The sequence below is a fragment of the Macaca nemestrina genome, chromosome 12, assembly GCF_043159975.1.
Source record: "Macaca nemestrina isolate mMacNem1 chromosome 12, mMacNem.hap1, whole genome shotgun sequence".
Classification (NCBI taxonomy): Eukaryota; Metazoa; Chordata; class Mammalia; order Primates; family Cercopithecidae; genus Macaca; species Macaca nemestrina.
In genome coordinates this window covers 70,660,977-70,682,694 of record NC_092136.1, presented here as the reverse complement: position 1 = coordinate 70,682,694, position 21,718 = coordinate 70,660,977, and the positions used below count along the sequence as shown (strand labels likewise).

The window sequence follows — 21,718 nt, the reverse complement described above, 5'->3', positions numbered from 1 at the left end:
ATGCAATAAAGAATAATAGTCCCGCCGGGCACGGTGGCTCACACCTGTAATCCCAGCACTTTGGAAGGCCGAGGAGGGCGGATCACGAGGTCAGGAGTTCAAGATCAGCCTGACCAACATGATGAAACCCCATCTCTACTAAAAATACAAAAATTAGCTGGGCATGGTGGCGCACGCCTGTAATCCTAGCTATTCAGGAGGCTGAGGCAGGAGAATCGCTTGAACCAGGGAGGCAGAGGTTGCAGCGAACCAAGATCACGCTACTGCACACCAGCCTGGGTGACAGAGTAAGACTCTATTTCAAAAAAAAAAAAAAAGAATAATAGTCCCTATTGTTTTATATTCAGGTAGGAAGATAGGCCATAAACAAGGAGATAAGTAATATAATGCCTGGTAATCATAAGTGCTAAAAAACAAAGTAAAGCAGGGCAAAGGATTAGAGAGTGATGGGGGTGCTATTTTAGGTAGAGTGGTGGGGAAGGCCTCTCATTGGATGGCCCTTAAAATCAGCTCACAAGGGTCTGGACCAGGAATCAGAAGACTTGGGTTCTTCTTATGTCTCTGTGCTTTGTTACTTAGCAAAATTACTTAACATTTCAAGGTTGGAGTTTCTTTGTCTATAAAATGGGTGCAAGAATACCTGCCCTGGTATTGTGGGAGTGTTGTAAGGATTCAGTGAGTTAATGGACATTGAAAGTGCTTTGTTATATGGTGAATCACATGATGTTTGGCTTTCTCTTTCCCAAGTTGAGAGGATGCGTGAGCAGTGTGGGAGCCAGCCAGATGTTTTCAGCACTTTGAAGACAAAAGGAACTGGTTTCTGCTGGGAGCTGTCGTGCCAGCTTGCCTGGAACACTGACTTATGCAGTGCTGATCCAGGGGCTGAGAGTAAAACCCATGCCCCAGGTGGTTCTCCATGTAAATTGGCAAAAGGGAATAGCCTTGGGAACTTGGGGCCTATTTTGCTTAGCCTCCCAGGAGGTAGAATGTGGAGAGGACTGTTTCTCTCCGTTCAGCCTTATTTCTTGCTACATCTGAACCTAACCCAAGGGAGTAATAATCAGCAGTCCCCAAGAAACCTGGGAGGTGGAGGTTGCAGTGAGCTGAGATTGCATCACTGCACTCCACCCTGGGCGACAGAGCCAGACCCCCTCTCAAAAAAAAAAAAAAAAAAAAAAAAAAAAAAGGTGGTACGTTCGTATAATGGAATCTTATTTAGCCATTAAATGGAGTTAGGTATTGATAGATGCCACAACATGGATAAACCTTGAAAACATGCTAAGTGAAAAGGCTACATATTGTATGATTCCATTTACGTGAAATGTCCAGAATAGGGAAATCTATAGAGAAAGTAGATTAGTGTTTGCCAGAGTGTGGGGGGAGAGGGTAATGAGAAGTTACTGCTAATGGATATGGGGTTTCTTTTTGGGGTAATGAAAATATTCTGAAAAATTAGATTGTGGTGACGGTGGTACAACCTTATATTAAAAAATCACTGAATTATAAAATCTAAAAGGAATAATTGTATGACGTGAATATATTTCAATATAAACATAGATAATTTTCTTTTTCTGAGACAGTATCTCACTCTATCATCCGGGCTGGAGTGCAATGGTGCAATCATGGCTCACTGCAGCCTTGACCTCCCGGGCTCAAGCAATCTTTCTACTTCAGCCTCCCAAGTAGCTGGGGCTATAGACACATGCTAGCCTGGCCAATTTTTGTATTATTATTATTTTTGTAGAGACAGGGTTTTGCCATGTTGCCTAGGCTGGTCTTGAACCCCTGGGCTCACGTGATCTTCCTGCCTTGGCCTCCCAACGTTTGGGATTACAGGCATGAGTCACAGTGCTCTGCCAAACATACATAATTTGAATTTGCTGAGAACTATTGGTTTAACACAGTTGTAGATAATTATAATTTTCTTTTCTGATTGGAAGTCTTATCCCAGTACTTTAGCTCACAAAGGTAGACACATTCCAGTTGTATTTTATTTATTTTATCATTTGATTTTTGAAACAAGGACTCGCTCTGTTGTACAGGAGGCTGAAATATGGTGGCACAATCATGGCTCACTGTAGCCTCTACCTCCTGGGCTCAAGTGATTCTCCCACCTCAGCCTGCTGAGTAGCTGGGACTGCAGGCATGAGGAACCACACCTGGTTAATTTTTCTGTTTTTTTTTGTGTAGACAAAGTCTCACTGTGTTGCCCATGCTGGTCTCCAACTCCTGGGCTCAAGCAGTTCTCCCACCTCAGCCTCCCTAAGTGCTGAGATTACAGGTGTGAGCCACTGTTCATGGCCCCATTCCAGTTTTAGATGTGAGTTTGAGCATGATCTTAGACAAGGGCCCATTAATGAATGTGTTGAGGATACAGCATCGTCCTGCTTTGACTCAAGGGGGCTTTTTCTGCCTTTGATTAAGGATTGGCGTGGGTGAGTCATTTCCCATAGTCTGAGGGATGTGGGATATAAAGAATGAATTGTTATGTCTGATGATATCTTGAATATCACACATTGTAGGCCAAATATAGGTGCTAAACCATTTGGCTTGAATTCTTTATAGAAAATTCCCTGGGAACCCCATGATAAAATAGAGAAAGAGAAAGAGGGATAACCTAAGAGGAAGGAGCAATCTGGTGAGAGACATTCTTTTCACCTTTTCACACATGAGCAATTAAAAACTTAAGGGAAGTTGATTTTTTTTTTTTTTTAAACTCTGTAAATAGCTACTGGTATACTTCCTTTAGGCTGCTATTGTATTTTGTGCTATAAGAAGAGAGACTTGGCTGGGCGTGGTGGCTTATGCCTGTAATCCCAGCATTTTGGGAGGGCGAGGTGGGCGGATCACGAGGTCAGGAGATCGAGACCATCCTGGCTAACCTGGTGAAACCCCGTCTCTACTAAAAATACAAGAAATTAGCTGGGTGTGGTGGCGGGCGCCTGTAGTCCCAGCTACTCGGGAGGCTGAGGCAGGAGAATGGTGTGAACCTGGGAGGTGGGGCTTGCAGTGAGCGGAGATTGCGCCACCTCACTCCAGCCTGGGCGACACAGCGAGACTCCATCTCAAAAAAAAAAAAAAAAAAAAAGTCTTATTTGGCCAGGCACGACGTCTCATTCCTGTAATCCCAGCACTTTGGGAGGCTGAGACGGGCAGATCGCGAGGTCAGGAGATCAAGATCGTCCTGGACAACATGGTGAAACCCCGTCTCTACTAAAATACAAAAAATTAGCCAGGCGTGGTGGCGGGTGCCTGTAATCCCAGCTACTCAGGAGGCTGAGGCAGGAGAATTGCTTGAACTTGGGAGGCGGAGGTAGCAATGAGCCGAGATTGCACCACTGCACTCCAGCCTGGCGACAGAGCAAGACTACATCTCAAAGAAAAAAAAAAAAAAAAAAGAAGAGAGACGGGCCATATACTCAAGGAGTTTCAAGGAGGTGAAACAAACATCTGGGATGAAAAGGTTCCAGGGACTAGTATTGTACACAGTCAGAGGAGGCAGAGAGGGCTGTGAGCTTGGTAATAAGAGAGGAGGCTTGGGAAACCCAGCCTGAGTGTAGGTCCAGAGGGCAGCATGCACTGGGTGAGGACCTCTAGGGAGAGTAAGGCAGGATACATTCTCGTCCTTATACTTCCTTCCCTGTTTTTGTACCTGCTAACTTTTGCTCTACAACAAATAGGCCTTTAAGCATCTGTTCTGAGCCTGGCCTTGCACTGGGCAAAACTGGAAACATGGGCATTATGCAACCTGGGCCATACATCTAGAAGTACTTAATATATTGCGAGAGGTGAACCTGGAAACAATGGACTATAATTGCATGGGTCAAGGTATGTAATAGACAGAGATGGATTTGATGTGTGAGAATGCTGACCCACTGACTCTGACTTGGGATTAGGTAAACTTACCTTTAAAAAGGCATTGAGACAGGGCCTGGTTAGAGAAACCTGTTAAGGTTATTGCTGGAAGATGGAGCAGAGGTACAGAATGCTACTTTTGGGGTATGGCTGCTTTAGGGCCTTTCATTTCATTTTCAGATTTGATGAAATAATAGGGCATCTGTGGCCACGCGCGGTGGCTCATGCCTGTAATCCTAGCACTTTGGGAGGATGAGGCGGGCAGATCACGAGCTCAGGAGATTGAGACCATCCTGGCTAACCTGGTGAAACCCCGTCTCTACTAAAAACTCAAAAAATTAGCCGGGCGTGGTGGCATACACCTGTAGTCCCAGCTACTTGGGAGGCTGAGGCAGGAGAATCGCTTGAACCCGGGAGGCGGAGGTTGCAATGAGTCGATATCTCACCATTGCACTCCAGCCTGGGTGACAGAGTGAGATTCTGTCTCAAAAAAAAAAAAAAAAAAAAAAAGAAAGAAAATAGGACATCTGGCCGCACGCGGTGGCTCAAGCCTGTAATCCCAGCACTTTGGGAGGCCGAGACGGGCGGATCACGAGATCAGGAGATCGAGACCATCCTGGCTCACACGGTGAAACCCCGTCTCTACTAAAAATACAAAAAGCTAGCCGGGCGAGGTGGCGGGCGCCTGTAGTCCCAGCTACTTGGGAGGCTGAGGCAGGAGAATGGCGTAAACCTGGGAGGCAGAGCTTGCAGGGAGCTGAGATCCGGCCACTGCACTCCAGCCTGGGTGACAGAGTGAGACTCCGTCTCAAAAAAAAAAAAAAAAAAAAAGAAAAAAGAAAATAGGACATCTGTGTCCAGGAATCTTTTTATCTCCCCACCACCCCTCAAGCAGTGCTGGGCTGACTGCAGAAGGCTCTTCCTTGTTCTGCACTTGTTCCATTTCTGTTTTTGAAAGATGAAGCCTGAGAGGTGTCAGAGCTATGCCAGCTGCTATGGGGCCAGAAACAGGTGAGGCTTTTAGGTCTGCTTGAGTTAAGGAGTGAGGGGTTTGTCCTCTTCAGCTAGCTTAATTAAGGTCTTTGCTATGAAACTGGATAAGTAGTTCACGTAGCTTGTTTTTCATTTGGGGCTATTTTCAGCCTCGGAGGCCAGCAAGGTGAATGACTGAGATGCTTTTATGGGGTTCAAGCTTTTGCTAGATCCTATTTGCCAGGATAGGTGCCCAGCAATTTTCCAGGACATCAGCTTTTCTGAACAAGCAGCACTGAAAGGAAGAAGCACTTCCCTTTTCTCTCAGTGGGCAGTATAGGAAACGTGAGAGTGGGTGGTCAGTTTAATATTACAACCCAGGTTTTAAGTAGAGATGCTGTATAGTTTGGAACATTGCCATATAGATTTTTTTTTTTTTTTAAATTTTTGAGACAGAGTCTCACTCTGTTGCCCAGGCTGGAGTACAGTGGTGTGCTTTCTGCTCACTGCAGCCTCCATCTCCCAGATTCAAGGGATTTTCCTGCCTAAGCTTGGAGATTACAGGTGCTCCACACCTGGGATTACAGGTGTGCACCACCATGCCCAGCTGAATTTTTGCATTTTTAGTAGAGATGGAGTTTCACCATGTTGGCCAGGCTGGTCTTGAACTCGTGACCTCAAGTGATCCACCTGCATCGGCTTCCCAAAGTGCTGGGATTATAGGTGTGAGCCACCGTGCCCGGCTGCCATATAGTCTTTAATGCAGTTTTGAGGGACTCATCTGAATTGTTCTTGTGTTTTTCTTGTTATCTTGACTGCCAGGCTTTACTATGGGGGGAGCTCTATAAATGTATAGATCTGCCGCTGGCCAGAGACTTGATCTCTTCTGCGCTTGCACACCTCTAGGGCTAACAAAGCAGATGGAGTGGGCTGTACTAAGAGGTGATGCATTGGTGGTGCATATCCAAGAGTGTTCTTGGGAGTTCCCTATCTAGTGAGTGCTTACTATGTGCCAGGCAGTTGTGGCAACAGTGGGCATCATACTAGGTGCTGAAGTTTTATCAGAGATACCTAAGGCAGATCATTGTCTGATCCCTAAGGCCCAACAAATAAATAAATATTTGTTGTTTAATAAATGTTGGTCCAAGGAATAAACTATTTTTTAAAGGAACCCAGATACAGGGGGTGTGAGAAGGAAGCTAGCAGTCATTGAATGCTTACTATGTGCCAAGTACTGTGTTAAGTGCTTTCACAGATATTTAATTTTTTTTTATTATTAATTTTTTTGAGACGGAGTCTCACTCTGTTGCCCAGGCTGGAGGGCAATGGCGCGATTTTGGCTCACTGCAACCTTTACCTTCTGAGTTCAAGCGGTTCTCTCACCTCAGCCTCCGGAGTAGCTGGGATTACAGGCGTGCGCCACCACATCTGGCTAATTTTTTGTATTTTTTCTTTTTAGTAGAGATGGGGTTTCACCATGGATACTTAATTTTTAATACAGTCTTCTGAGATTGTTAATGTTATCAGTATCTTTGAGATGGACAAAATAAGAGGTTAAATTACTTGTCAGAGTCACTTTCTATTAGCCTTATCTAGGCTCTTTTTTGAGGGTCTGGCCTCTTGGTTTGGTAGATACCTAACAGGGTAATCTTGTTTTCAGTATTGTTGGGTGAGTGGGGCTAGTCTGAGTCTTTTCAAAGTCACAGGAGATGCAGTTGTCTAGGCTTGGTGCTGATGATATAGATAAGGATAATATAAGGTACATAACCTGGAAAAATTACTATTGAGTGGGGAGACAGGTAAATAGGCATTACAGGGTAGTAAATATTAAGCAAAAACAGGCCTTTTTACTTTGTGAGAGGTACATTGGGCAGGGACTTTTACTCTGAGGCTTCAACTCTTGTCCTTTCTATACCTGTAGCTCCTCATTGGGATATCCCTTATTACCTGACCATGTGTTTTGACAGTTTCATGAGTGTTACTTTTTCATCAAGATTGCTTACTCCTTGAGACTAGATATTCTTTTTTTTTCTTACTGCCTCTTAGATATCTGACCTAGGCCATCACGCTTACCTTCTCTGGACCTTAGTGGCATTATCTGTAAAACAAGGCTAATGATAGGTGTTTTGCAATCTGAGAGCCGGGGCCAGTCCAGGTGGTGATCTCTGGAGGTTCATCTAGTTTTTTCAAATCTGTGATTTCTGTGATCATCCTCTTTTGGTCCTTATATAGAGCTGGATATCCAGGAGGCTTTAAGTTTGTCACAGAGATTGTTGAAGGTATTTTCTGGTACTTCAGAAGTCTTAAGAACTTTTCTGTATCACCCTGTTAGAGCTACATACCCAGCAGCACTGACAGAGACTCATGGCTTCTCCTGGCCAGTCCCTTGGACCGAACCAGTTTTCTCAGCCTGGTAGGGAAGATTTGACTGAAATTTTAAACTCAAAAGGATATCATGGCCAGGCATGGTGGCACACGCCTGTAATCCCAGCTACTCAGGAGTCTGAGGCAAGAATCTGGGAGATGGAGGTTGCAGTGAGCCGAGATCACACCAGTGCACTCCAGCCTGGGTGACGGAGCAAGACTCCATCACACACACACACACACACACACACACACACACACACACACACACACAAAGCGTATTGTATTTAAGTGTATTTTCTAGTATGGCTTCTTTCATCATCAGCTAGGTCAACTAGAGGTAGTGCTTTCCTGATTTTGCTTCTGGAAGGCGTTCTTTGAGCAGTGAGATAGGACTCCACCCTTAGGACTTTCACCTCTCCAGGTATTGGGCCAGAAGGCTAAAGCTCCATGAAATACTGTTTATGTACAATTCTAGCTTGAGCTCTAAACTTGTAAAAGAATCAACTTTGGGCCGGGCGCGGTGGCTCACGCCTGTAATCCCAGCACTTTGGGAGGCCAAGGCGGGCGGATCACAAGGTCAGGAGATCGAGACCACGGTGAAACCCCGTCTCTACTAAAAATACAAAAAATTAGCCGGGCGCGGTTGTGGGCGCCTGTAGTCCCAGCTACTCGGGAGGCTGAGGCAGGAGAATGGCGTGAACCCGGGAGGCGGAGCTTGCAGTGAGCCGAGATCGCGCCACTGCACTCCAGCCTGGGCGACAGAGCGAGACTCCGTCTCAAAAAAAAAAAAAAAAAAAAAAAAAGAATCAACTTTGATATGACTTGGGGTTCCATGGGACCTACCAGGAAATCACAGGAACTCTGAGCTACAGCAAAGTCCACCACTAATTAGACAGTTAATAATGCTAATTATTATGATAAAAAATGTATATTGAATACTTATATGTCAGGTACAATTACATATTTAATTCTCACAGCAGCCAATGATATAGATATTGTTATTATTCTCATTTTGTAGATGAAGAATTAAAGTCACGTGTCTAGTAATTGGTGCAAGTAGGACTTAAGCCTAATTAGAAATTTCATGTTCTAATTCCAAACCCTATGTTCTTTTATTTTTTAAAATAAAACAAAATTTTTATTTTTATTTTTATTTTTATTTTATTTATTTATTTTTTTGAGACAGAGTCTCGCTCTGTTGCCCAGACTGGAGTGCAGTGGCACGATCTTGGCCCACTGCAACCTCTGCCTCCTGGGTTCAAGTGATTCTCCTGCCTCAGCCTCCCCAGTAACTGGGGCTACTACAGGCGCATGCCACCACACCTGGCTAATTTTTGTATTTTTAGTGGAGACAGGGTTTTGCCATGTTGGCCAGGCTGCTCTCAAACTCCTGACTTCAGGTGATCTGCCCGCCTTGGCCACCCAAAGTGCTAGGATTACAGGTGTGAGCCACTGTGCGGGCTCACTATTGTATTTTAATTATTTACTCGATATCCTCCTACCAGATTTTAAATTGCTAGAAGGCAGGGACTGATTACTCTTTATTTCATTAAAAAAAGAAGTATTGAGTTATGGCATATATCCAATAAAATGAATTAAATGCTTGATGAATTTTTACCAATGTATTTATCTATGCAACTACCACCTAGATCAAGATACATTTCTGCATCTTTCTAGAGTGTAGCATAGAGATGAGCAAACATTTTCTGTGGAGGGCCAGAGAGTAAATATTTTAGGCTTGATGGGCTATACTGCAAGTTGTAACAGGAAAACAGCCATAGATAATATTTAAATGGACATGTGTAGCTGTGTCTAATAAAACTTTGTTTACAAAAACAAGGTGTTTGGGCTAGATTTGGCCTGAGAGCCTCAGTTTGCTGATCTAGCAGAGTGTCTAAGGACAAAACAGAAATTCAGTAAATGTTTGTTGAATTGTGGACAAAGTCCTTGATTTCAGAAATCTCTTCTTGATTTTCTAGCAGTGGGGCAGCTTGTATCTCCACAGTAGGGCTGTACTTTGTTTTTACTTTTTATGTTTTATTTATTTATTTTTGTTATTTAGTTTTTATTTCATAATCATAAACTTAACTCTACAATCCAGCTAGGCATGGAAGGGAACAAAGAAAACATGGAACCCAAAGGGAACTGCAGCGAGAGCATAAAGATTCTAGGATACTGCGAGCAAATGGGGTGCAGGGGTGCTCTCCTGAGCTACAGAAGGAATGATCTGGTGGTTAAGATAAAACACAAGTCAAGTTGTCCACAGTTAGCAGTGGTGATCTTCTTGCTGGTCTTGCCATTCCTGGACTCAAAGTGCTCTGTGGCCTTCACAATATTCATGCCTTCTTTCACCTTGCCAAAGACCAGAGGCTTGCCATCCAACCACTCAGTCTTGGCAGTGCAGATGAAAAACTGGGAACTGTTTGTGTTGGGTCCAGCATTTGCCATGGACAAGATGCCAGGACCTGTATGCTTTAGGATGAAGTTCTCATCATCAAATTCTCCTCGTAGACGGACTTGCTGCCAGTGCCATTATGGTGTGTGAAGTCACCACCCTGACACATAAACCTTGGAATAATTCTGTGAAAGCAGGAGCCCTTATAACCAAATCCTTTCTCTCCAGTGCTCAGAGCATGAACGTTTTCTGCTGTCTTTGGAAACTTGTCTGCAAATAGCTCAAAGGAGACATGGCCCAAGGGCTCATTGTCGAAGGCGATGTCATGGTGGGGTTAACCATGTCTGAGAGTACAGGGCTCCCGGTGGCGGCAGCATCTGCAAAGCCTTTTATGTTTTATTTTTAATAGAGATGAGGTTTTGCCATGTTGCCCAGGCTGGTCTTGAACTCCTGAGCTCACGCAATCCACCCACTTCGTCCTCCCGAAATGCTAGGGCTGTAATGTTGAGAGGTTCTTTGTGGAACAGGCTGCCTTTTGATAAGTTGTTTGTGTTCATAAGGGAATAAAAATGTCATCCCTTCCAGCACTCTCCCAATTTTATTGGTGCAACATCTTCAGAATCTTTGGGATCCATGAAAATAATATAGGGGTATGTTTGTTTGAATCCCCTGAGGCTATTAGGTGTTATTTATTTTGTCCTTGGTGCCTAGCCAGCATGGATGGACAGGGATGCTCAGTAAATATTTGTTTTTGAATGAATAAATGAATTTAAATTGCTTTCAGTATTTTAACAAGCCTAATGGAAATTGTACATTTATCTACAATAAAAGTGTCTTTGATTTTGGTTTCAATTGTACCAGTTTTGTGTGAACACTAGTTTGCTCATGCTGATTAGTTCTTTGACTGGCAGTTGATGGCATCATAGGACATAAACCTACCCAGTGAGTGAATGACCTTGGACACAAGTACACAGCCAAAATAAGCAACTGGTAGCAGAGCCTGATACATGAATGTCTACATGTTTACTTCCACTTTCTTGCTCATTAGCAATATTATTTGTATATGGTTGATAATGGTGTATGGTTGGTTAAAATGTGGGGCAACATTTTTTTTTTTTTTTTTTGAGACAAAGTCTCACTCTGTAGCCCAGTCGCCCAGGCTGAAGTGCAGTGGCGCAATCTCAGCTCACTGTAACTTCTGCCTCCCAGGTTCAAGTGACTCTCCTGCCTCAGCTTCCCAAGTAACTGGGTTTACAGGCATGTACCACCACGCCTGGCTAATATTTTTATTTTTTGTAGAGATGGGGTCAATATCCAAATAAAGTCTACATCATGTCGATTGATCTAAATCTTGAGTCTTTTCTGGGACTACAGGCATGTGCCACCATGTCTAGCTAACTTTTGTATTTTTTATAGAGATGGGGTTTTGCCATGTTGCCTAGGAAGGTCTTAAACTCTGTAGCTCAGGTGATCTGCCCACCTCCCAAAGTGCTGGGATTACAGGTGTGAGCCACTACACCAGGCCAATTTGAACTATATTTGAAAAAGAGGGTTCCATTGTTTAAAAGTAAGTCTTGAAAACTATTGTATTGTAGTTGTTCTCTGACAGCACCAATTATGACAGGAACCAGGAACTATGAAGTGGTTGTGACTGTGACTAACTTGTAATATGTTTTAAACTTTTTTTAACTTCCTCATATTTGTTGTTTTTGGCTTATGTTCTTTCTCAACTCAACAGTTAAACTCTTACGACAAAAACGGCCCATATGTTTTAACTTTTGAAGGGAGAGATGGGTGGACTGTCTTACCTTAGAGCCAGGCTTCAGGCTTGGGGGAGGGAGTCCCAAGGGTTGGAGTGGGGGTTCTGCTTTAATGAGCAAAGGAAGTGGTTAAGTCCCTGGGGCCTATGCAGCCTGAAAAAGAGCCCAAAAAGTGACCTTGGGACCATCAAAGACTAGACGCTCTTAGCAGAGCATGGGTCCCTTTTCCTTACCCCTTATTCCACAGCCTACAGGGTCTCTTTCAGTTGACCCTGAAAGCCTGACCTGGCTGGTCAGGCTTTACTTGAGTCACATCCGACATGTTCCAGGCCCAGGGTCCTGGTAGCTGTGTTTAGGGCTGATTCCTAGGAATCATGACAAAGAATGAAGGGCACCTTGTTTTTGACTGTGTTTTTTTTTTTTTGAGACAGGGTCTCGATTGGTTGCCCAGGCTGGAGTGCAGTGGCATGATCTCGGGTCATTGCCACCTTCGCCTTCCAGGTTCAAGCAATTCTCCTGTGTCAGCCTCCCAAGTATCTGGGATTACAGGCACGTGCTACCATGCCTGGCTCATTTTTTTTTGTTTGTTTTTTTTGAAGTAGGAACAGGGTTTCGCCATGTTGGCCAGGCTGGTCTCAAACTCCTGACCTCAGGTGATCCACCCGCTTCGGCCTCCCAAAGTGCTGGGATTATGGGCGTGAGCCACTGTGCCTGGCCGACCCTGTTCTAAGGAAGGCCAAGGGCAGGAAGCTCTTAGCAACAGCTTTGGCTGATCCTTGGCCAGCAATACCGTATGTCACTCTGGCCAAGAGAAGAGCTGCTGTGGAGCACTTGGTGTTCTCTAGCCTTTGTGGAGGTCACAGGCAAACAGGGCAGGGGAGCAAGGCCTTAATTAGTTAGGGACTCCTGGAGCAAAGCCACTTGGCAGTATCTCAGCTTCTTGGTGGGACTGGCTCATTCTCCTAGTGACAGTGCAAATACTCCTTCCCTTTATAGCCTTTAAACCTCCAAGAGATTGGTCTTCTTCCTTGAGCTTCAAGATATTTCTATGCAGTGTGGTTCAGGGCTGATTTTAAAAGCTGGATAGGTGGAATGACAAAAATTCCTTCCATCTGTGTAGTACTTTTTGGTCACTTATCCACATTTTTTAAAATTTCAAACCAACCGTCCTGTGAGTTGTAAATGAAGAAATTAAAGCTCAGAAAGGAGATGCACTTAACCAAGTTTGTATAGCTAATTCGACTCTGGGTTCCTGGAATAGCGCTCTTTCTTTCTTTTCCTTCTCTTCTTTCTTTCTTTCGAGATGGAGTCTCACTCCCTTTTCTCCCAGGCTGGAATGCAGTGGCGCGATCTCGGCTCTCTGCAAGCTCCGCCTCCCAGGTTCACGCCATTCTCCTGCCTCAGCCTCCCGAGTAGCTGGGACTACAGGCACCCGCCACCACACCCGGCTAATTTTTTGTATTTTTAGTAGAGACGGGGTTTCACCATGTTAGCCAGGATGGTCTCAATCTCTTGACCTCATGATCCGCCCGTCTCGGCCTCCCAAAGTGCTGGGATTACAGCCCTGAGCCACGGCACTCGGCTGAAATAGTACTCTCTCTATCGTTATATGTGGGACAAGGGGAAAGGAGGAGAATGGTAAATACAATTATTTTATGTACTAGGCAATGTGTAAGGTGCTTAGTTTAGTTTTCTCACATTTTGTGGTAATTTATTTTTTAATCTCTATTTTAATGTTAGGGAAGCTGAGCTTCAGAGTGGTTGACTTACTCACGATCACAGAGCTAAGAAGTGGCTGAACCTGGATTCAGATCTAAGTCTATTTGACTTCAGAACCCATGTGTTTTCATCATTATACTATATTCCTTGATAGTTGTTTATTCTGAAACATCTTGATTGAGCTGCCGATGCAACACTAGGTAGTGTCACAAGGGATGCAAGGAAGCATAAGATTTAGTAATTTCTTCCCTCATGGAGTACGTAATTTGGTGATACTGCTATGACAGAGACAATAGTGTATAGGGATAGATAGAGACATGGGGCAATGGGAGCTTAGGGGGCAACCCTAATAATTGGTGGTGGGGGAAATTGTCAGAGAAGGCTTCTCAGAAAAGTTGGTACCTTAGTTTCTCTAGCAATAATGAGCATGAGCCCTTGGGGTCAGCTTGCCTGGGTCTCATCACTGTAATACTATATGCTAGCTGTAGTGCTTTGGGCAAGTTACTTAATCTCTCTGAGCCTGCTTCCTCATCTATAACAGGTAAATTATTATAAAATCAATCTCATAGAACTGTGCGAAGATTAAGATGAGATAATCTATGTTGAATATCTAGCAACTTGCTTGACACGTAGTAAGCTCTCATTAAGTGTTAACCATTATAATTATCACTGTCTAATCTGTTTTTTTCCCATGTCCTGCTCAAGTGGGGACAAATGAAGCTAGGTAGGCTCTCTTAGGGCCTGTTATTGTCAATAAAGTAGAGGTTTTGTCTAGAATGATTTCAAAATATTTCTTTCACGCCCAAGATTCTGTCAAAGTAAAAGTTACTAAGTTAACTGTTTCCAGGAGGGCAGCTGTCAAGTTACTTTGTATCTCATGGCAACCAAATCTGGCTTGAGTTCCCTTTTAAAGCCAGCTCTGGTGAGTTGCTGAAAATACTACCTGATAAAAGCTTCTCTTTCCTTTGCTGACTCTTCATTGGATTGACTGAAAGCTGGCCTCTTGAAATACTGGTCTATTTCTCTTCTCTTCCTCCAGGTTTATTGTGATGGAGAAGATAATGTAATTTTAGTAGTCCAGGTATTCTCTACTACTTTAGAGTCCTGTCTATTCTGGGTAACTGTGGAATAGCAGTACCTTTATATATTTGTACAATGCTGTTTGTTTGTTTTTTGGAGACAGGGTCTTTCCCTCTGTTGCCCAGGCTAGAGTGCAGGGATGCGATCACTGTAGCCTCCTGGGCGCAAATGATCCTCCCACCTTAGCCTCCCAAGTATCTGGGACTATAGGCACACCCCACCATGCCTGGCTAATATTTTTACTTTTTGTAGAGATGGGTTCTCACTATGTTGCCTAAGCTGATCTTGAACTCCTGGACTCAAGCAGTCTTCCCACCTTGGCTTCCCAAAGTGTTGGGATTACAAGCATGAGCCACTGTGGCTGGCCCAATGCATTGTTTTAAGATATAATAAGTGTTCTGGCTAGGCACGGTGGCTCACACCTGTAATCCCAGCACTTTGGGAGGACGAGGCAGTTGGATTACTTGAGGTCAGGAGTTCAAGACCAGCCTGGCCAACATGGCAAAACCCTGTCTCTATTAAAAATACAAAAATTAGCTGGACATGGTGGTGTGCACCTGTAATCCCAGCTACTCGGGAGGTTGAGGCAGGAGAATTGCTTGAACCCAGGAGGCGGAGGCTGTGGTCACACCACTGCACTCCAGCCTGGGTGACAGAGTGAGACTCAAAAAAATAAATAAGTGTTCTTCAGAATGTCAGTATCACAGGAAATGGCATTATTAGTATTACTCAGTAAAAGACCTTTGAGATCAAGTTAGGAAAAGCTAGGGGACTTTAATATGATAAGGAAAGGTATGCAGGGTTTCCTACGTTTTTCTGAACATCTAATCTTTTTTTATCCTCAATAACCACCTATTGACATTTTGTTAGATACCAGTGTTCCACAGAACACAATTAGGTAAATGAACACAGTGTGGCCCCCTGCTTTTCTATTAGCGTGACTTGGAGAAGTAGTATGGCCAGCTGTCCTTTAGTTGACAAGGTACCTCCATGACTCCTTTTCAAAGAGAAAATGAAATACTTAATGAGAGCTTATGTGTCAGAAAATCTCCTAAGTGTTCGACATAGATTACATCTTTATGTTCACAACGGCTCTATGAGATTGCTAATATAGTTTTCTCCATGTTGTTGTTGTAGAAAGCTAGAGATCTTGGTTAATCCACCAGTCTCTAGTTATGTCTCAGATTCAGTGGTAGGAGATTTAGCTAACTGAGCTTTTATTGTTTGCCTAAGCCTTCTTCATTTTTTCTTTTGAGACAGCGTCTCTCTCTGTTGCCCAGGTTGGAGTACACTCCAGCAGTGTAGTCACAGCTCACTGCACCCTTGACTTCCTGGGCTCAGGTGATCCTCCTGCCCCAGGCTCCAGCATCCTGAGAAACTGGAACTACAGGCACGTGCCATGATGCCCAGCTAATTTTTGTATTTTTTTGTAGAGATGGGGTTTCACCATATTGCTCAGGCTGGTCTCGAACTTGTGAGCTCAAGCAGTCTTCCTGCCTCAGCCCCGCAAAGTGCTGGGATTACAGGCATGAGCCACTGTGGCTGACCCCCAACGACTCTTAAACATTTATTGTTCTGGGGTAATGGGGATGTAGTGATGGAAAACCAGGCACTGCCTCATGGAACTTTTTTTTTTTTTTTTTTTTTTTTTTTTGAGACGGAGTCTGGCTCTGTTGCTCAGGCTGGAGTGCAGTGGCTGGATCTCAGCTCACTGCAAGCTCCGCCTCCCGGGTTTACGCCATTCTCCTGCCTCAGCCTCCGGAGTAGCTGGGACTACAGGCGCCCGCCACCTCGCCCAGCTAGTTTTTCGTATTTTTTAGTAGAGATGGGGTTTCACGGTGTTAGCCAGGATGGTCTCGATCTCCTGACCTCGTGATCCGCCCGTCTCGGCCTCCCAAAGTGCTGGGATTACAGGCTTGAGCCACCGCGCCCGGCCTTGCCTCATGGAACTTAATCTAATAGAGATGATTATCTATGAGTGTGGAAATGTAAGTTACAAATTGGGACTTTAGAGGTTAAGGGAAGGCAGATATTTTTATGAGTTACTGTGGCTTCCTGGGATGGTGTGACTTAACTAATTCCTAAAACTGTTTAAGTTTATATACTGCAGAAGCTCAGGGAGGCATTTAGATTGTGAAAATGACCTAAGTGAAGATAGGAGTGAGCAGAGAGCAGCGATCCCCAACCTTTTTGGCACCAGGGATCGGTTTCATGCAAGACAATTTTTCCACAGACCAGGGTGGGGGGTGGGGATGATTTTGGGTTGAAACTGTTTCACTTCAGATCATCAGGCATTAGATTCTCATAAGGAGCATGCAACCTAGATTCCTCGCATGTGCAGTTCACAGTAGGCTTTGCGCTCCTGTGAGAACCTAATGCTGCCACTGATATGACGGGAGGCGGAGCTCAGGCAGTAATGTTCGCTTGCCTGCCGTTCACCTCCTGCTGTGTGGCTTAGTTCCTAACAAGCCACCGACTGGTACGATCTGCAGCCTGGGGGTTGGGGACCCCTGGCATAGGGAATAGAATGCTCAGGAGAAGGTGGTATCCTGTACTGCTCTTAGGCACGACACCACCTGTGAGACTCTGCTAAAGGTGTTAATTTCTGGCCAGCTGAAGGTAGCATTGCCAGAGGGAGGAGCTGGGCAGATTGCAGCTGGTGTTGTGGATAGAGGCAAAGGATCATAAATGATCGTCAGAAGTTAAAAGGACTGGGAGCTGGTGGATTATGGAATGTGAAATGGGACAGGGCAACGTTTCACATCTCAGGCTATGAATGACAGAGGGACCTGGAATCTGAATATGTTTATATGTAATTTGTTAAGTTCTTACCATGTGCCAGGTACTATTCTTTGCATTTTTAATGCTAAGCTTAATTTTTATTAGTAGTTTATTTAGATTAGCTTATTTAATCTTTGTACCAACCCTATGAGAGTAGGTACTATTATTTTATTGTTTTAAAGATGGGAAAACTGAGGCCTAGAGAACTTAAATGATTTGCCCAAACTCACATGGCTAATAAGTGGTAGAGGTAGGATTCAGGCTCAGGTACTATGTTTTTAGTGTCCTTGTTCCTAATCACTGTGGTATACAGTTTTAAGCAGTGAGAAGTCCTTATAGATTTCTGCCTAGTGAAGCAATTGTTTGTAAGTATTGTGATGCAGGGCAATTTCCCAAGGTTTGATTGAAGGCAGGAAGACCTGCCACAGGGTGTTGTAGCAACCATTCCAGTTGCTTTGGAAAATGTATAAAGGTCTTGGAGTTATTTCACAAATTACTTCCTGAGATGGCTCTGGCAGTTGGCAGTCCTATCTATCAGCTCAGCCCATTTTAGAAATCATTTTCCAAATAATTTTAATCTTAAGGAAGCTCTCCTCTTTCTATTGAACAGACTGTGCCAGGCATAGGGGTCCCAGGAATCAGGTAGGAAATAGCTCTTGTGGGGTCAGTCCATCTGGAAGCATTTGCAAGAGGGAAGTTGAACCTATTGAGATTTCCTGTTGTCATTAGAATTTGCTCTCCTGCTATAGGGGGAGTATCCCGTTAGGACTGATAGTCTGGTTGCTTATCTTGAGAGGCTGGGCAAGTGGGCTGGGGTGCAGAGATGTGAAAGACATAGTCTGTGTCCATGAACAACCTGCAGGTTACTGAGACACCCATAAACAAGTGCACTCTATACGGTGTCACAAGTGCTACAATAGAGGTACATAGAAAATGTACTGGGAAAAGCTGGGCGTGGTCGCTCACGCCTGTAATCCCAGCACTTTGGGAGGCCGAGGCGGGTGGATCACGAGGTCAGCAGTTCGAGACCAGCCTGACCAACATGGTGAAACCCCATTTCTACTACAAATACAAAAATTAGCTGGGCGTGGTGGTGCGTGCCTGTAATCTCAGCTACTCAGGAGGCTGAGGCAGGAGAATTGCTTGAACCCAGGAGGCAGAGGTTGCAGTGAGCCGAGATCACTCCACTGTACTCCAGCCTGGGTGACAGAGTGAGACTCCGTCTCAAAAAAAAAAAAAAAAAAAAAAAAGTAGTGGGAGAGAAAGGGAGGAGGGTCTAAATACTTAGCAAGATCAAAGATGCTACCCTCTAAGGATGACCAGGGTTGTGCCAGAGTGCCCTGGAGTGTATTCTGGGCAGTGTGACTGTGAAAGTGCATGGCATATTCAGTGAATGACGAGTTGTTCCCTGAACTGGAGTGTTGGACTACTTGGAGGGAGTGGCACGAGATGAAGCTGGGTGTGTGCGAAGGGCCAGATCCTGAATGACTTTGTATTTTATGGTAAAGAGCTTAAATCCCTTTGGAGCTGAGATTTACTGTCGATATTTAAGATGGCTGTGACGTGACCAGAGTGTTTTTACAGGAAGACCTCTTATATGCCTGTGCTTAGAATGGATAGATTAGAACTAGAGGCAGAGAAGGCAGCCAGAAGATTTGCAGTAGCAGATGATGAAGCTGAAACAACGGTAGTGGTCATGGGGGTTGATTTAAATTGTGTGACGGAAGGATGAAGGAGGCAGTGTTAGGTGACCGGGCATTACTGTGATGCTGTTAGCACATGGAATACAAGAGAGAGAGCTGGGGAAGTTAATGTTGGTTTTGAGATGATTATGGGTGATATCCATGAGAAAATATCTGGTAGTTGGGGGAGAAGACATGAGTTTTGGAGTTCTTGAGAGAGGTAGGAATAGCCTTTGGAATCATGACCTCTAAGAAATAGTGGAGACTGTAGAAGTAGATGAGATCACCTGAGTAAAATTTATAAAATGGGGAAAGAAAGGGGGTTGAGGATAGAGCACAGAGGAACTCTGATATGTGTACACAGAAAAGTTAGGGAGGGAGCCTGAGGAGGGGCAATCAGAGAGGTAAGAGAAAATATTGTCTGGGAAGCCAGGAATGAGAAGAGTTTCTGAAAGAAAGCAATAGTGTCTATTGCAGCAGAGAACAAGTAGGGTGAGCCTGAAATGAGGCTACTGAGTCATTGGTGACCATGGTGACAGCAGTTTCAGTGGAGGGGTGGGGATGGAAGCTAGACTGCTGTGGCTTAGGGAGTGAGTATGAGGTGAACATGTAGAACAAAAGACTTTTTTGAGAAATATAGTTGCGAGGGAAGGAAGGAAAGAGGGTGGTATTTTGAAGAGGCAGCAGAGGAGACAGGTTCAAAGATTTTATTTTTTTAAAAGGTGGAGGGGTGAAGTGGAGACCTGAGCTGGTATAGGTTGAGGGGAGAAGAGCTTGAGAAATGTAGCCAGTGAAGGTACCACATCTCCCTGAATACTCTATATTATTGTGGGAGTCTTAAACTGTGCTGCTCTGCTGAAGCCTGCAGTCACTAGAGCATGGGACAGACAAGGGATACCTTGTCATTCATAAGTAATCATAGCACCATTTATTGAGTAACCGCTGCATGCCAGGCATTTTCCTAGATACATTAGACACATCTCTGATGCTCACCACAGTTCCCAGAAGTGAGTATTGTCACTGTTTTCCAAATGCAGAAACAGATGAGTTAAGAAACATTCAGCTCGTTAGTGGTGGAGCCAGTTTCAGCCAGGTTTTTGGAACTCCATGATGTATTCTTTCTGCTTCCCAGTGCTATTTTTTTCCATTAAATGGAGCTCAGTGTTGAAACTCTAAAGAGGGCCCTTGCAGTGGGCAGGGTGGGTGGCCTAAAGGGACAAAGGTAGAGTTTCGGAGCTAGTGCTAGCCCGGAGGGAACATGACCTAATCTCCCTCTTAATGAGGGAGGAGGGTCTTGGTCTGGCCTTGCTCTATTTTTTCTTTACTTAGCCAGTGGCTCTGGTGGTTTCAGGCTCTTACTCTATTTTTCTGCATCTTTCTGTAACTTCTTACCAGGGCCTCTGAGGCCCTAGGTGCTGTGTGCTATGGACTGTTATAGAGGAAAAAAGGAATCAGCCTCCAAACCCAGAGGGGCTTACCCTTTTTGACAAGCTACTCATGAGGAATTGCTGAGCTGTAGGATGGCACTCTCTTTGGCACAGTGGTAGGCTTCTTCCTAAATATTTTTATTTGAGTTGAATAATTTTGATTCAGTGGAAAGAGCAAAACACTGAGAATTAGAAGACACGATTTCCAGTCTAAGTGATGAACTAGGTTACCTCAGGCGAGTCATTCTCCCTTTGCATATTTACTTGATGTAAGGTAGGGACTGTGTTTTACTCATCCTTGTATCTTGAGCAACTGGCACATGCCCTGACTGAATAGGTGTCCTGAATAAGTTTATTATGAAGCTAGTTAATCCGCTCTTCTATTAAATGAGATAATTGGACCTTTTGATTTCCAAAAATTTGCCAATTCTAAAGCATGTTGTTCTGTGAGGGCTTATGTTTTAATTATAAAATAATATATACTGTCACTTAGCACCTACTATTTGCTAGGCATTGTGTGAGGTTCTTTACATATTTATTTTATTTAGATGATTTAAAACAATTTAAATTTTATCTAGGTGCTTTAGAAATACTATGGTCCCTTAGGCTATAAGCTCCATGAGGACAGTACCAGTGCCTATTCACTCCTGTAGCTCTAATGCTGGACACAGTGCTAGGCATGTAATGGATGCTCAGTAAGTTTTTGTTGAACAAAGCAATAAGTAGGTGTCTTACCATCCATAAGATAACAACCCTTTAAGATAAGTACTATTAGTCCCATTGTATAGGTAAGAAAATTGAGGCTAAAAGGTCACAGAACTAGTAAATGGCTGAGAGAGAGAAGATTCAAACCAAATCTAACTCTAAAATTGGTACCTTTACCACTTAACACCAGCGTGCCTTCACTTATCTGATGTTTTAATTGCAAATTTGAAAAGAAGGATGACAGTAAAGAAAAATACAAGATCAGAAAATCAAATTTTTCTTGAGGGGTGGGGACACGGTTAGAGGTTGGGCACTGAAGTTTAGAAGTTGGCAAGTATCTCTCATACCTGGCAAGTATCTCTAATACCTTAAGAATAAAAAGAGGTTTATAAGCTTGGGAAGCTGGGGAAAAAAAAAGAATAAAAAGGGGTTATAATGGCAGTTACTATTCACTGGGAACTTTGTTTATTGAATATCTCATGGCATTAAAAGTCCATTTATATAATTTTAACTATCATCTATTTATTGACAACTCAAATTTGTGTTTCCAGCTTAGATTTCTCCCTGAATTTTAGACTTGTATATCTAACCTCTTAATTAACATTTTAGATATCTAATAGGCATTTAAAATTTAACAACATTTCACTTACATGGAATCTGTCAGCATATCCTGTTGGTTCTACCTTTAAAATTCAAATCCAAAAATCAGATACTTTTCATTACCTCTGCACTTACCACCCTGATCCAAGTTACCATTGTCTCTTGCCTGGTGAAATAATAGCCTAACTGGTTGCCCTGCTTTTGCCCTTGCCTGTCTACAGTTTATTCTAAACAGGAAGCCAGAGTGATCCTTTCAAAACGTAAATCCAAATCATTTAACTCTTCTGTTCAAAATTGTTCAGTGGCTTTACATATCTCTCAGGGAAAAAGCCAAAGTCCTTAGAGTGGCCCACAAGATCACATGTGACTTGGCTC

General features: G+C 43.8%; 1 protein-coding gene across 5 annotated transcripts in view; it reads left to right on the top strand.

Annotated features, from left to right (window-relative positions):
- LOC105468677 (stromal interaction molecule 1) overlaps positions 1 to 21,718 on the top strand; it is a 218,198-nt gene that overhangs the window by 26,881 nt on the left and 169,599 nt on the right. The window lies entirely within an intron of this gene.